This window comes from Polyergus mexicanus, unplaced genomic scaffold, assembly GCF_030449975.1.
Source record: "Polyergus mexicanus isolate NDT 795.1 unplaced genomic scaffold, iyPolMexi1.0 SCAF_5, whole genome shotgun sequence".
Taxonomy (NCBI): domain Eukaryota; kingdom Metazoa; phylum Arthropoda; class Insecta; order Hymenoptera; family Formicidae; genus Polyergus; species Polyergus mexicanus.
In genome coordinates this window covers 3,483,783-3,501,488 of record NW_027223325.1, presented here as the reverse complement: position 1 = coordinate 3,501,488, position 17,706 = coordinate 3,483,783, and the positions used below count along the sequence as shown (strand labels likewise).

General features: G+C 37.7%; 1 protein-coding gene across 3 annotated transcripts in view; it reads left to right on the top strand.

Annotated features, from left to right (window-relative positions):
- Positions 1-17,706, top strand: part of Antp (homeobox protein H90) — a 120,133-nt gene that overhangs the window by 36,490 nt on the left and 65,937 nt on the right. The window contains exon 1 of one of the 3 annotated variants that reach the window (XM_070296293.1): positions 872-1,488. The exons of the other annotated variants lie outside the window; for them this stretch is intronic. The gene's annotated coding sequence lies outside the window, so the exon portion shown is untranslated. Of the gene's footprint in view, positions 1-871; positions 1,489-17,706 lie in introns of those variants that run through there. 3 annotated transcript variants of the gene reach the window in all.

Below are 17,706 nucleotides of genomic sequence, written 5' to 3'. Positions count from 1 at the left end.
GAATATTATTAAACCTGACGTGTAAAATTAGTCAACTAACTGTCGACTAACCGAACACATTTTTTTTTTCTCTTAAATAAGAATATTTTATTAGGAATGTTCATATGTGGCGTGTGAGCTGCTTTACAGATATATTCCTCCTCGAATCTTACACATTCTATTCAACGATTATTCTCGTTGTATTATCGTTTCGCCATGAAAATTGATCGAGATTTTGTAATATAAGCTCTCTCTCTCTCTCTCTTTCTCTCGAGCCGCGCTTCTTTGTTTATATCTGAATGTTTACGACCAACTTTTTTGAACGCTTCTGTACCGAGACGTTCGGCGACGCGGTCCTCCCCTCTCCTCGCCTACCCGTCCAGCCTAAATTTTCCGTAATCGTGTCAGTCTCTTCACACAAGCGCGAGTCTCAAGACGAATTACGGTCGCGCTCCGTGTTTCTCGCGTCTTTTTAACCGTCGAAAGTGAGATCCGCGTACGAACGAGTGTCGGGGGGGTCTTGTATCGAATAACAGGCGATTATCCGAGTGTAATATATTAACCCGTGTAATCGTGATTAAGGCATCTTTCGATATATATATACTCGCAAACGACAAGATTTTTCCCACGCATCTTTTATCTATCGAAAATGAATTTCGCATCCGAACGAATATTCGAAATATCCGAATCGAGAGTAATTTGTAGTTTTGATATATCGACTTTATAATACGATACAACGATCGATGAATACATTATTTAACATATTTTTAGGCGCTGAAATAATTTACTCGCTGTCGTATATAATAATATTACGTTGAAAATATAAGCGCGTCGCGTTCGACACGTTTCTGCTTTAATATTCTTTAATATTGTTTTAAAATGTAATCCTTTTTTCAGAGTTATATTCACAATTTCATAAATCGAGATCGCAAAAGAGCGTCGCTCGAGCTAGTTTGATTTATCTCGCGCAGGATTCTTCGCGTACGGTTTATTTCTTGGAAGAGACGCGCTCGCTCCTTTTCCTGGAACGGATATTCGACGACGCGTTCCCCCCTCCCCATCTACTACTACTCAACCTGCCTAAATTTTCCGTAACCGTTACAGTAACCGTCATATTGCATTAGCGTGCGAGATTGAAATATTCTTTGCGTATTTCTCGCCTTTTTTTATCCATCACAAGTTTATCCCGTGTATAAAGTGGATGTCGTGAGTATCGGGAATGTCGATTAGAATCACGGAAAATCGTCTCCGTCCATTTATTAATACGCGATTATATGTTCTTTCATGTTTATAATCGGCATGGAAATAATTTTACCGCGTCATTGCATATGGCGGATTTTGGACTACGAGTGAAATAGTGATTATGAGAATAGTGATTATGCACGAGTGGACAAATTGATAGACTGTCTCGTCTCAATTTGAAGCGAAGGGAGCAACCGGAAACGGAAGGGATCTCGCGATGACCAGATGCAGAAAGAAGTGAGACATGCAAGGGCGGTGCATCGGTCGGTCAGTAGAATTTATTATTAAACATTTAAAATTGTCAATATAATTTTTAGTTTATGGAAACAATAGTATTGAAAAATCGGGGTTTTGTTTTTTTATTAATGATTTATAGCTCATGTATAAATATTTAGAATTATAACTGACCATATTATCTTTGCCTTGATTATTTCTATTATTCGTCATTGATGATTACTGATGATTTCATAATTATAATCGTTGAGCGCATTAATTTTACTATTTTATTAGCATTCGAAATCATCATTAATACGATTACATTTTATTTAACTCTGATCACTCTGTAATCTTAACATCCTTAACGCGTCATTTTTAGAGAATGAAAATTATCAAACATGTGCATTAACAAAATTAATCATATAAATATTTAGAATTAAAACTGACCATATTATTTTTGCCTTGATTATTTCTGTTATTCGTCATTAATGATTACTGATGATTTCATAATTATAATCGTTGAGCGCATTAATTTTACTATTTTATTAGCATTCGAACTCGATCATTAATACGATTACATTTTATTTAACTCTGATCACTCTGTAATCTTAATATCCTTAACGCGTCATTTTTAGAGAATGAAAATTATCCAACATGTGCATTAACGAAATTAACAATATGCATGTCAATTTATTTTTTAATTTATGGAAACGATGGTATTGAAAAATCGAGTTGTTTTTTGATTAATTATTTATAATCTGATAATCATATAAATATTTAGAATTAAAACTGATCATATTATCTTTGCCTTGATTATTTCTATTATTCATCATTGATGATTATTAATGATTTCATAATTATAATCGTTGAGCGCATTAATTTTACTATTTTATTAGCATTCGAAATCATCATTAATACGATTACATTTTATTTAACTCTGATCACTCTGTAATCTTAACATATATCTTTAACGCGTCATTCTTAAAAAAGCAAGAGGAGCAACAAATTCAGTTTCTTATATATTTCGATAGTACATCGTCCACAGATTATTTTAATACCAAAAACATGCGAGCAACAAATTCTTTTAGTTAGTTTATATAATATAATAGCGCGTCGTATAGGGTCCGCGGCGACAAAGTATCGATTTTTAATACTTTAAGACGAGCAACAAATTTAGTTTCTCATATATTTCGACAGTATATTGTCCACAGATTATTTTAGTACCAAATACATGCGAGCGATACATTTTTTTATTTACTTTTACTTCGCGCAAGTGAATGGTACGGCGCGGCGAGACTGAGTATATAGTGGTATTAATTAAATAATATACTTTTTTAAAAATATTTTTATGTTATTTTAGAGCAACAAAATAGCAACAAATTCTAGTGTATTTTATTTTTTGATTCGAGCTTTATATATATTTTTTTCACTATGGGGGGGGGGGGCTGGCTTAATGTCAAGCTAGCACCCCCCACTTTGAATGTAAATTCCTGCTAAACGGTTTGAGCAACAAAATTCGGACTACGGCAACTAATTAGCACATAATTAGCACTAAATTATTTGATGTATTTGATTTAATTTGGCGTTGGTGGGGGGGCTAACTTAATATGGGTCTAGGAGTAGCTGTGAGGATGCCAAGCGTTAATAAATATACATTCGCCGTTAGTGAGAATAGAGCCGAAATCACCGACTTGCTCTTAGACAAGGAGCAGTATAAACGAAGAGCATTATCGATAAAGTGTTCACATTCATCTTTTTTAACAATACTTATAGATTGGTAATCGTACGTGTAATTGCCTCTTTTCATTGCTTTCGCCAACTTTCTTCACTGAAATTGTGTGAACGTTACGCTAATATATGCTTATACACACATATATCGCAAATTTTTATGGATGAATACCAATCTAACTTGTCCGCACACACATATACGCATAAAATCGTACGTGTCCAATATAAGCGATAACTTTCAACTGCACACCTTACTATACGCAAAGTATCCTTTGGGAAAGATATCACGTTTCATTCTTATTGTCTCTTCTCTTTTCGTCAAGTTTCGCTTTTTTCGTCGCTAATATTATTTTTCTCCGTTGTTTCGAAAATTACCATCAAATTAAGCGTAATTTAAAATGTTGAGAGAATGAACGAAGTCACCGCGATTTAATTCAGTTTACAACGGCTAAAAATATTTCTATATGCTATATTCAAAGTTTTTTCTTCAATATATAAAATTCTGCGTTCGCTTGCGTTGCTTCAATAATCCGAAAATTATTTGTCTTTTTTTGTAATATAATCTTCAATTTTAATTTATAATTAAATTAACAACAAGATCATTATTGATAATTATAAGAATAATTAAAAATAATATATAGATATTTCTTTATCAAAATTATTTTTCAAATTATGTAATATATAAAATATCTCTCTCATTTTTTAAACGTAATATACTTCTTAATGCGCTATAAATATACATTGATGTTCGTTAGCATACTGAAGCAAATTTATATGTATATATATACAGTATTAAGTTCTTAAACGTTGAATATTTTTACAGGCATCAGCTAAAAATAAATTCAAGATTTTATGAACCTCGCGAAAGGAAGTAATTGCATGATAAGACCGTTATACTGAAATTTTTTTAAAATAAGTTTAATATCAATGGCAGTTTTCGCGAAAACTTGCATTATAATAGTGTAATTGCGAGACGTTGCGCTGTGTCATCGCGAGTATATTTCCATAACTTTGCATACATGTTTTAATAATTTATCCCGTTTGCTAGATAACTGCCGAGGAAAGCATGCTGCGGACGTTTATTAATAAGATACACTAGATTAATATCAACTTTAGATCAGAGTTTACGTTATGTATAACTTCACCGGCTAATTGTAATAAGAAAGATGATAAAAAAACGCAAAGTCTTGAACGGGTGGTCACATGTCTAAAAATTAAAAGCAAATATATGATTATTCGAAAAATGTGCATCGCAAAGATAAAAAAATACCGGAAGTAAGGACGATATTTATCTTGATAATAATGATCCGCGTGCCATATAGTCGATTTCCTTGACCGGATTAAATCGTACTATATTACTGACAATTCTTGAGATAATATGAGAACAATAGTAAGAATAGGAAAAAAATCCGACAAGGGCAATAGCCAACGGAGACGTACAAAGGAAAAGAAAAAGGGCGGAGTCGAGTGAGATTTAGGAAAATATAGTGACGATGGAACGACGTAGCAGCGATATTATGGCATTCATATAATAATAGACGTGATGAACGAGTTTCCAGCTTATTGTTGGCAGCGGCTTTGCCGCTGGTTGAGACCCGCTATCTCGAACAGTGAGCAGGGGTGGGGCGGGGGGGTTGTATTCGCGAACAAGCAACAATATTAACGGCTGGGTGGTGTGGGGTTGTTGGCTCGACTGCATGGACCCGTAAGATCGGTCGGAGAAGTCGAGCGAGATTGCCTATATGCCTCTAGACACTCCCGCGATTGTCGGTATATATACATAGATCCCGCGTGCACGAAATCAGGCATTCGGACGACCAGAGCAAATATTTGGAGCCTCGCCACTAAAAACTCGGGACGAGCCAACAGACGAGTTGATTTGTTTCCCTACACTGCCGCTTTCCTCGCTTTCTTTTTTCGACTATCTCGCTACCTTCTCCCCGTCTTCCGCCCGTTGCCTCCTTCCGTACCCCCTCGATGCTTACGTAGCCGAGAATATTCGAGCATCTATCTGAAAATGCCTCCTATAATTCAAGTTAAGTATACGCGCGCCCTCATTTACTGTTTATCGATATAAACCTTTTTCATCGCGAAGTCCCGATCTGCCATTATATTGTACACTCGTGCCCCTCCGCGCTCTTATTCTTTATGGTTATTTTAAATGCGCGGTTTACTTCGACGAACGCATGTAATTTTATTATGTTTAATTATGTTTAGCATACAAAATGAGGCTTTTGAACTTTATGATCTAGATTACCATCCTCTGTCTCACTGACAAATGTTTTGAACAAAAATGTCAGGAAAGAATTATGATACACGCAACGTATTTTTTTACAACACGCGTTTTATTTAATACAGAGTCCACTTTGTTTACTAATAAAAATATTGCGCGAAACATACTTATTGTTAGATAAATTCTAAATTTATAAACCATTTCGCTAATTTTCATCTTCATTTTTGTTATCAAGCGCTTCCTACTTTTTTTATTCGATAAGATTCGTCATAATCGAATTACGATAGATATTTATTTCTCTTCATATTCATTTTCTTCAATTTCGAATTCAGTCTCAACCCTCATGTCACCGTAGAGTTCCTCTAACCCCAAAAGCGGGTACGTATTTTCGTCGGTGCTGAGCAAGCAGCTTTCTTATTCCGTTTGGCGTGGACATATGTTTTATGGAATGCAAATCTTGTCTACCTCGGCCATCTTTTTCTCCTTTCTTACGCTATCCTCTTGGTACCGTTAGCTGTTGAAAGCTGGTTTGTCTTTCTTTGTCCTGCTATTGCTGATGCTTTGACATAAATTTACTTACACGAAATGTATATAAATTATAATGGTTATGAATACTAGTGTATTTCGCGATAATTGCAAGAAGCAGATATAGGGATGAAAATTGCGAGAAACATTCACGCGCGCAGACATTCGAGCTACTTTATGCGAAGCCGTTGATAAATGGCCGATCTAACAGATGGATGTTTCATATCAACTATACACGACTTGACTCGTTTACGTTGAAATTTATGGCAGCGTTGCGATATAAGCCAACAGAGAAATTTATCGATGGGAATTATGACTTTGTAAATACGTCTTTGTATTTTTTTTTGTGTTTTTTTTTAACATCCGGAACTTTATAAGCCGCGGATGGCAGCGGATTGCACGTCGGGGTCATTAAAGGCCGACGAGCGATATCTCTTCGTTTTTATCCTGTGTGAAATTAATTAGTTAATTAAGCATCGCGAGATGGCGTCCATCCAATTAAATCCGCTCACCCCTGTCTACTAATGCGCAGACGCGACATTCAAGAGAGCGTCTCGTATTATACCGAGAACTACCACGGGCACATCTCTCCCTTCCCTTAACTCATTCCATTTCCTCTCTGCTTCTCGCATTTTCATCTTCTCCGTTTAGCCTTCGCCTCTATCTCTCGCGTGTTACCGTTGACACTCACCTGTCTTCTTTATACGCGACATTTTCTTTTTCTACCATCTGCTGGATGTCATACTTAATAATTCTGAACTTTATATTAATTGAATCAAGAAAGAGAATTTTAAGTCATATTTCACAATAAAACGAATAAAACAATTTTCAACGTATTAATTTTCAACATATAGCAAAAAGTCATATATTTTAATTTAATATATCTATCATATTTTTAGAATAAAGCATTCAATTGTTTTATTTTCTTTTGTAGATTATACAATTTATTTATGCACAAATTTAATGAAATCTTAAGAGATGAATAAATGGAAAAGTTGATTTTTTTTTTTTTTTTCAGCAATTAAAGCAGCTTGTTTTTGTAATTCGATACACATACAATCACGGCGTTCATACTTTCCGCGTTTCTTTTCTCATTCATTTTAATCGAGTAGCCCTTTGATTTGTCCGTATATCCCAGCATTTGTATTCGATTCACCAGCCAAAGCTACTGATGAATGCGCGTTAATTATCTCTTTTAAAACGTTTTTACACACGCGGGTGTCACGCTCGTCACACCTCCCATATCGACGAAAGAATTATTACTACTCCGGGCACTCCTCGGACACGTTGTACTTGCCATCGCGATGCTTGCGCGGAATGATCGATCGATCGCTCTTAATTACCGTTTGACACACTCGCTCTGGGGGGGAAAAAAAAAACCTAAATAAATATTTCAACAAAGAGAGAAATTACACGGTCATTACCATGCGCTCGATTCTATAACGAACGCAACGAATTAGTGATTGGATAGTTTTTCGCTTCAGATGTAATCCAGATCCCGCAAGGGCGTAAAAGCGAGGAATTTGATAACCGACAATCGGACTGGATTTTGTGTGAACTAGCGACGCGAATGAAACATACTCAAATTTATACAAGAGACAGTGCGTAAATTTGAACGCGAAGAAACAAAAGCGTTCGTCGGTGGGGAAGGAGAGGAGAATGAAGAGTGCGCAAGAGAGCGCGGGAAGGGTTGAGGGATGTCGGTGGGGAAGGAGGGGGAGGAGAGGGGACGGATCGGTGGAGCGATTTGTCCCGTCTGTTAATTAGTGAAAAAACGGACTATGAATCTCGAGCGATCGTATATTACCGCGAACGTAATGGATGGGATTACAGCTGCTGTGTTAAATTAAACCGGCCGCCGGCCGCGGGTACGATACAGTACGTTATGTGGATATAGGTGCGCACACCGAGCCGTGACACAGGGGGTTCTCTCTTCCTACGTGTATATGTATTATCCATGTACAGCAAGTACAGTTACCTATGGTGCTTCCACTCGCTCTCTCTCTCTCTCTCTCTCTCTCTTTTTCTCTCTTTGCGGTGACTTGTCGAGTGTCCTTCTCTCTACGAAACGTGGTACATTACACATAATCGTGTCCAGCAACGTGTCGGTCGTGACTCTTTTCGCGTTTAAACAACGCGGCGAACATAACTGCGAAATGCTAGCGGACAAGCGTGGAGCGTAATTTCCTAAAGCGAGTTTAGAACTTTATGTTTCAATTAAGTTTCGATCGCGCCTGTCGTTTAGACTTTCAAAAGGGGCTTAAAATAAATTTTGCTCTCGGGTATAAACTTATTACGTATAAACTCCAAGCTCTCTCTCTCTCTCTCTCTCGTTTTCTCTTTCTTTCGAATGTTTATGAGCCGTTTATTGTCTTTCGATGCGTCCTTTCCAATAGTCCGATTCAAGTGCTTCCGGATAAATCGGGTATATGTCCCGTAATTGCAGCACATGCGTATCGGCTGTTATTCACTCTGGTGAAGTGAAAGATGGAGGATGGAAAATGGCGATAAAACAAGTCGGATGAATGGTCGTGGCAGTCTTCCGTGTAATTATTGCGCAATAGGAGGGCTGAAGCGCTCCCGTTTTGTTTCTATATACTTTGTGATTTATGTGATCCATACTGAATTAATTATCTTATCAAAAATGTACATCTAATAATATATATATATATATATATATATAAAATTTTACATCAGACAAATGTAATTTATTTGTTTCCGCGAAACACACGCGAAAATAAGAAAACCGGTTTTAGAATGATTATTGATCGGGAATTGGCTACGGTAATTAACAGATCGGTTCTTATCTTACGATAATACAATTAGAAGATAACGGTGACTTGAAACGAAAGGACAAATCCGTTTTATCTATACCGAAAAAGTAGAAATATTTTCTCTTCTTTTGCCGAGAACATCCTATATATATATATATATATAAGTATCTATGTGTCTGCACACGTGTGTCTGTGCGAGAAGAAGGGCGCTCGGGAAAGGGAACCTGGGAAAAGAAGAGAGAGCCCATAGAGGCAAGGAGAGATAGATTACTCCGCCATTCTTGCAATTTCCCTGTCGTATCGAGGCTCGTAAATTCTCGGTGAAATATGCGAAGGGGCGCCTGGTGCGGGCAGCACGCTGCTGCTCTGCCCTGCTCTCCACTCACCCACCCACACACACTCATCTACCCTCCGCCACCGCCCTTTACTCCCTCGATAGGGGCTGCTGTAGCAAGGGGTTTGTCTCTGCCGAGGCATGGTCGGTCGGCGCTTCAACGTATCGCGGCAGGGGTGCGAAATACCCGGAATTAGCCTTATCTGTCCCATCACCTTCGCGGATTCCCGAAGTTTTGCTCGGCTCGTAAAGAAACGCAGCATCACCGAAAGAAACATAAAAACTCGGTAGGATATAAAGTCGGACAAATTTAAAGAAAATATCTTTATTTAACTTTTACTTAGAAATTTATTTACGCAATAAATAAATTCCATCGGAACATGCAACTATATTTTCTTGTATTTTTAAATAATTATATAACATTTATATATATATATAATATTTAACGTATGTATGAATATATAGTTTTTTTATATTTCTATATATCTCAGAAGTAATCGGGATCATATTATCCCTCTTCTTGTTATATATGTACTATTATTTATATAGATGACAATAAGTATAAATCTCTCCGAATTTAATGGATACTTCATCTGCCTAAGGATAAGCCTTAACAAGACTTTAATTAGGCACTGTTTTTATTTGAAACATTGGAATGTTTAATTATTATATACACACACACACACAATTACTCTATGTAAAATATAGACCGTTTCATTTTAATTAGTTTAAAGGAAACGTATCGCTACTTTGGGGCCCAAACTCGTTTTTCTCGTTCTTCTCGCACGATGGCGAGCTATAGTATCGGTATCTAAATCGAAGGGATGCTAGATCAGTAGCTTTCAGATACAAGGGGGAGGTGTTTGTCAGACGGAAGATGGAGGGAAGAGACTGCGATTGCAGATAAGGGTAGAAAAAATAGTTAGAACGACCAAGATATAGAAATAGTAAAGGCTCTCTTTTATGTTGGGATGAGGAAGAAAAAAGATAGTAGAAGAAGAAGTATAAAAGACGTAGAGAAGCTTATATCACCGCAGACCGGGCTGCAATTCGACCTCTATATTTAATTTCACTACTTTGGGGAGTCTGTGGATGGAATAGGTAGTGGAAGCGAGAGAAGAAGAGAGGAGAGAAGGAATCGTCGTTTAATCTAACCGCGCGATCCTATCTCCCTGAAATTTATCATTCGATAAATTGCATCCCCCGCGTAATACATCGAGAACTTCCTAGCCCTTGTCTCGTCAATATCTCAGAAGTTCCGTTTATTATCAGCCGTATACAATGTCTTCTATAAATAAAATACAAAAAATATTTCATTTGCGAATATAACAGTTTCAATGAATAACTATAATTCGAAATATTTTCAAGGAATAAATTTTAGAGATTTGTGTAAATATAAATAATTTAAACAGTTTATATTTTTGTGTTTCTCATATTCGCAATTTTAAAATGTAATGAAGAAATTATTAATTAAATTTCTATGAATATAAATACTTAACGAAATATACATATGGACGCTTTGTGCTTTGTCTCATCATTCTTCATTTATTAAAATAAATGTGAAATGGGATATGCGAGTGCGATGTTTTGCGTCTTAAACTGTTGGCTTCAACACCCGAGAAATACGTAATCGTGCGATACCTCGAAGATCGCACGCTGTTTTGTGGACGGGCAACAGGGTAATTGCTGGTTTATGAATCGTATTCTACCCCTCTTCGCGCCGCTTCTATACGGCAGCTACAGTTATTTCCGTGTAATTCTCATACCCTGCTTTGCTCTTAACTTAATGTTGTTTCCCTCACTCCATTAAAAGCCACGCCACTCGGCTCGTTTCACTTCCCACACTGCGGTTGTGGCTCTGCGGTCGCACTTCACTGTACCCTCCTCACTCTTTCGAGTGTACAGACAGTCGCGTTCTATTACCCTCCTGGCCAACCAATTTTTACCTGGTGTTCGTACGCCATATTGTTAAAGAAGTGAGAATCAATTTGTATTTCTTTCACCTGGAAGTTTATCTTAATCCCGAGTGACAAAGTCTTTAATTATATTATTAACGCTGCTCATAAATTTTTTACTTATTGTTAAAAAAATTTATATACAAATGAAATCTTTATTCTCAAAAATATAGTAGTTTTATTATTGAATAAATTATGATCTAAGAATTATATGTTGCTCCTTGATAGTTATAAAGAGAAAAAAATCTGTCTACGTAAGTTGGCTAACCGATTTTGTTCGCTCGTTCGTCAGATGCATCATCAAGCTAAGATCGGTTATCAATCGCATTGCGAAATCGCACGTTTCAATCACTCAGCGTGTTTCACGAATTTCCCAACCTGTCGACATGAAACTAGGAGGCAATCCGAATTCTCCCAGATCTAGTTTAGAAGTGATGACAGTTATGGATTTCGCCATCGTAGCGCCGTGCCAACCGATGATGTCGTTTGTCATCCCCTCTTTGCCGCACAACTCCCCTACGAACGTTAGTGACGACAGCAGCCCTCAAAAGCGAATCGCTGATGTAAACGTGAATGAAAAACAATTCAATTATTCATTTACGTTTAATACGTAATCTACAGTGTATCTTTATTAATATGTTTCATAATTAATTCTAATTCTAATTTTAATACAATATCATGAATTTGATAAAACAATGTTGGAAAGGTTACAAGGAATATTTTAATTCAATTGAACTATTAAATAGTTAAATCAATTAATTATTAATCTATTATTTTGTCATTATAGTATATATTTCTTTTTTTTTAATATTTAGATTTCTCAGCGGTGACATAAAATGACATTATATATATATATATACGAACCATATTAAATATTTGACCAGTATCTGCTATTTATATCTTAAATTTTCAAGCGATTAAGTATTCATCCACGAGAGAGTCAAGCCTTTAAATTAATGTTCTGTAACACTTTATAAGAAATCCTTTCATAAACTGTCGCATACATTTACATCTCTTTGACTGAGAAAAGCCCATATGTTATGTATGTCAGTGTGTGGAGGAAACAGCGCTAGGATACAAACGCTATTAATTTTCCAAAAGAAATCCGCTGGTCCGTGAAAAAAGTCCTAACTAAAAAAAAAGAATAAAAAAGAAGATCATGCGTATATATATGTGTGTGTGTGTGTGTGTGTGTGTGTGTGTGTGTGCGCTATACGTCGTTTGCATACCTTTGAACCATAGGGTCGCACCCTAGGGACTATTGTTGCGTAGGTTCCATAGTAGATAGCTATCATGCAACCGTAATCTGAAAGGCGGGTTAGTTGAAAATCCCATCGGTGAAATGCAACACTTGGGTATATGTAAGCATACGGCGCAAGCTACGAATTTTTGTAATAAAGCTTCTATTCTATCTTTTATCATCGAATGTCCTGAACAAAATTATAAATATGAAATGATAAATTAATGTTATTTGACAACTAAAAAATATACACAATAGATTTCGTAATGGCACCGAAATAAAATGCTCGCGGATAGTTTCGAACGGGAACATGAAAAAAAGGATTCAAGAGATGCCGCGCATAAATAAATGCAGGAATGTGGCACTTCAAGTTTCACGCATTGCATTGCAGTGCGAAATGCAGCTATGCCAGGAAAATGTAGACAAGAATTTACGATTGCGCGTGTACGGTCGTCGTTTCATGGTTTAAGCTCTCTGGTCAGAAGTTACAATTTCCCGAATAAGGGATAATCACTCGCGCAAATGGGGCGTTTTACCGTTTAAAAAAGGATTTATTCGCATTATCATCTTATCTCTTTATGTGCTTATAACAATTAATTTAACAATTAATTTAAATTATATAAATTATATAATTAATTAATATAAATTTTATATCACAAAAATACGCGTAAATTTAAATCATAATATGAATTATTATAAATATAAATTATACATTATATAGAATGATATATAAATTATAGATACAGAGACAATAGAAACACAAAAATCTATTTGTACTGGCATAAAGATTTACGATACTCGCAAAATTTAAATTTAAGATATTATTCCTGTAAGTATTTAATTTTAAAATATCGCTCTAGGTATTTTTTAAATAGTAAATCGAAATTGCGGATGACGCAAACCATAGAACTCGACATGGCTAATTAAGACTTTCGTCGTTTAAACTTCGTAATTAGACGGGGAGTGATAGTAAAACGAGCAAGACGGGCGCGCAACCCATTGATGACACGTTGAGGTAGGAAGCTCCCCAAAGCCGCTCTTCACAAACCCCACCTCACAATTTCCTATCCCTCTGCTCTAGCTAGCCCGTCCCCCTTTTACCCCCGTCACAAAATCCTATCGTACCGCAGGCAGGGTAAACCAGGTCCCTAGGAATACTCGGTCCACCATAGTAAATCAGGCAGTCGCAGGCGGTCCTTCTGATCTATCCGTAGAACGGAGGTGCTGCTGAGACGCATCAAAGTTAGCCCGTCCCACTCTCTCCATCTTGAAAGTAGTGAAATAACTCCTCTAAGTAACTCTATCTACCTCGTAGAATCGCTTATGGCTCATAAACGCCTCGTAACTTAACGCGGTGGCACGCGCCCCTCGAGAAATACTGCCGTACAGTTTCCGTCCATGGTGCTCCAGAAGAGACGACTTCGTCTTCAAGTGGCGCGAAAGTGAATTACTCTGATTGATGACAGCGACTATCTTTCTCTCCCTCTATCTCCCCCTCATTCTGCGGATGTTTTTAAACTAGTTGTACGCTACTATGGAGGAATTCATTGACAGATGGAAAAATTGCAGGTAAATTCGACGTTTATTTTTATTCTTTTTTAATAAATTGTTATTATTATCATAGTATATATAATTAATAATAAGAGTAGTATGCCAATAATAATGCGAATTATTATTGACATAATATATTCTGCCAATTAAGTTTTTATTAACATAAGCATAAGAATATACATATCTCGTGGATAAATATGTGTGCAAGCCTGAAAACGCGTTAGTAATTAATTTTGTCGATAATAAGTCAAAGTTATATCGGGTAATAATAACAGTAAACAGTCGTAAAAGCAAACGGTAAATATCAGGAAACATATATATATATACCGTTTGCAAAACCGGTTTCAAGTCAACCATCATCACTGTACAGTTGAAATCTTCCGAAAATAAATATTCGGCTTAAAAATGGCGCATGACGTAAGCGAAAAATGTCGATTTCCTAACGATTGAATAGCGAAATCGTAGCTTTAGATCCTAATAAAACGGAACGCTTCCAAAACATAATTTGCAAAGTCAATTTACAAGGGATTAATTAAAAACATTGATAATACCCCGACTTTAATTAATCATGCCCGATACGAACGGCGGTATAACGAAGGACACCGAAATTAATTAAAATTAATGAAGCATAAACGGAAGTAGCGATAACATGACGAATCGGCGGCCCCGTCGGCGTAGCATCGCGTTGAAACGCGTTGCACGCATATACGCGACGCATATACACACGCGCACGCATATACGCGCACACATACGGTGAGCGTTATCCAAAACTAAATCTTCCGCTATTGACAAAACACTATGGCGTCTCTCGTCTGGCGCGCAGGAGGCGTGCGACGCGTGCTAAACAAACGTCCAATTTTCGCGCGGCGCAGCCCGTCGGCTGCAATTTAAACTAAAACGAAAATGCATTATCCTGCTTGGCAGGGAGAGACAGAGAGAGAGAGAGAGAGAGAAAGAGAAAGAGACCGATACGCTGCACCCGGTCGGGGTTACATCGACGAAAATAGTGAAATTCGCTGCGCGAAGCTGCACCCGCCGCGTTTACGCATACCGACGCGAATGTACCTACGATAGGGAGAGGAGGATACGCGCGTCCTGAGTTTACATCGTTGATGTATGTTCTCGGCGGCGATCGATCTCTCTCACACGAACTGCTAATTGTGCGGCGTCATAATTCTCCGCGTGTGTCTCATCCCCTGTCTGTGCTCCTCCATCCCACTCCGCAACCCCCGTCGTCGCCGATGCCGCGCGCGCCAGCTCGCTCATCTCCCACGCTCTGTACAAGCGCGTTAGAAATACGCGCTTGTGCACATTCGCCGGCAGTGACGGATGCTCCCTGAGTTTCGAACTTTTTCGCTTTTCCATCGGAAATTTTTGCGAGCGGTTCTTAATTTCAGATTTATACAGATTTAAACGCCTCCTCTATCTTCGTTCAATATTCTCTATTGCGGTTCTCCAAAGTATATTTCTGCTATCGATTGCACAAGAAAATCAATAATATGTTAGATTACGAGTTAATAAAATCAGCTGTTTGTAGGCACGTCATAAGTGATACAAGTTAGATTGAATTATGATTTTTGATAGTCTGATAATTTGTAAAAATCATTCTCGATATATATTGTATAATTCGTACGATTGAATTGACTACCTTGTTCGCGTGTGAAGAGAGCGGCGATGACGAAGGGTGTGCGAAAGCACGTGGGTACATTATAACGACGTTGTTTACGATGGCCCGCTAGTCTTTCGGACCATTGCCGATTAGCGGGCGGCCCATTTCGCTTCATCATGTACGAGCCAGCAACGGAATCACCGTTGCGCGGTACGAACGGATGTTCCATGAATTGTGGCTGTTTAATTGCTCGGTCAGTCTATCGACCTTTCAGATTTACTCGTTAATAAATATTTATTTATTTAGATAGCGAACCGCATAGTTTTTATCGCCGCCTTGATATATCCACGTTCATGTATATATGTGAGATCCCCCGCGCGATTGTTTATTACGTAAAAATTTGTACATACATCATATTATATTTCTACTTGATATAATACTGGTAAAAGCGGTATGAGTGTAAAGAATTAGACAGCGCGCCCCTTAAAAAGGAGTATAGAGAGAATTGCTGTAGTAACGCTAATGTCACCCCAACGTTCAGATAAGAAGCTCAGGCAAACCTCCCACTCTCCTCCCTTTTGCTTTTCTTCCGCTCCACGCCGAGGCACGCTGGTGTGAGTTATGAGGCCGATTTTTATTATTCGCGTACCTCCGCCAACCCTCTCCTTCCTCACCGTCGTACAGCCACCCAGCTCGCTTTTTCCTATCTGCGAGTGCTCATAAGCGCCGGCTGCGCAACCGGCGGAAACTTTCTCGGCGACAAGGAAGGGGTGGGGCCGGGCATCACAGGGAAGTTGCGTTATAAGAAAGACGCGCGAAAAATCGAAAGAAAAATGCAATTTCTTTTTGCACCTGACAGATCGTAACGCGATAAATCGTTCCTTTACTAGCAAGAGCTGGAAGTGGGATAAAAAAATATATTTTAGAAATATATGATTTTTTTTTTCACGCGAAAAAACATTCTATTATTTTGATAAAAATAATTTTATTACTTGACAACACATTGTTTTTTACGTAATTTTTATGAAAGCGCTGTTGAAACTTATTATTGGAAACAACACGGCAAGAGCAGCTTAATAATCGCGTATTTATACCTGCGGTTAATTTCTATGATCCGCTTATGCATGTAAAATGTTCGATATAATTCTGCGATAAATTATCAGATTACATCTACGCGCGGTTATATACGTCGATAATGCAACCGTCCGTAGCAGCGTAGCCTGCGGACGTTTCTTTCATCCAGATTCGTTTCTTGTTCGCCGTCATTAGGAAAGGACTTGATCGTAAATTGAGATACTCCTTGATTGCTTCATATAAGAATTACAGTACGCGTCTATAAATTAATACATATATTGATAAAGATCGAGTGCAAATTTATCGAAAATATACATATGCGATTGGAAAAACATAATTGTTTTGACAGAACTGATTTTCTACCGTGTATAGGAGAAGAAGAGAAAATCTCGCTAATCGGACTTCTTTTTCAATTCAACGGTCATTTGAAAATTTGTCAGAAATTCGCTGGAATTTTGTGAAATTAAATCAGACTTTCAAATTGCACAAACCGCTGCACAATTTTACGCTATAGGTGTATGTATGTGCGGTGAATTAATATAAATAAATTATTAAATTTTCTTGTATATATCTGTCGCCTGTAGTAGAAAAGAACTGCGAAGAGTATCGATGGTCTTCCACGGAGGAACGGGCGGAGTGAATCCGTGGGTTTTCGTAGCCCGACGGACCGCATTCTTCCTGGTGACTTTAGGCATTGTTCCTCCTGGAGATCTCTCCCTCTATATTGTCCCCCCTTTCCCTTCCTCTGTCCCCCTTAGATCCCCACGTCATCCTACCGCTTGGCGTCCGCCTAGCCGGAGACCGCTTATAACAAGCTGAACGTCGGGGTTTTTGCCTCGACGCCTTATTTTTTTCTTCTTCTTGGCCTTTTTTTTTTTTGGCCCGGTATCTCTTCGGTACAAACAAAAAACGTCACCCGCCGATTTATAGCCTCGCAGATGACCGACTGTTGTTCACATTTACTTATGACTGCGTACTTGCCCGACCTTGGAGGGACCAATGGCCACAAAACGGTCCTTTCGAAGCTGATTTAGGCGAGGTTCGTGTAATTTCATTAAATTTACGGTATTGTTAATAAAAAATCCGGTATTGTTCATAAAATAATAAATAAGATTAATTTAAAAATCGGTAGAGATTTTAACCCTCAAGTAGGAAAAAAAAAGATGATACATATGAATGCGCAGTCTCTTATATCGGAAAACCTTATATCAAATAGTCAAAAAGAATGTTAAGTAACGGTGATTTT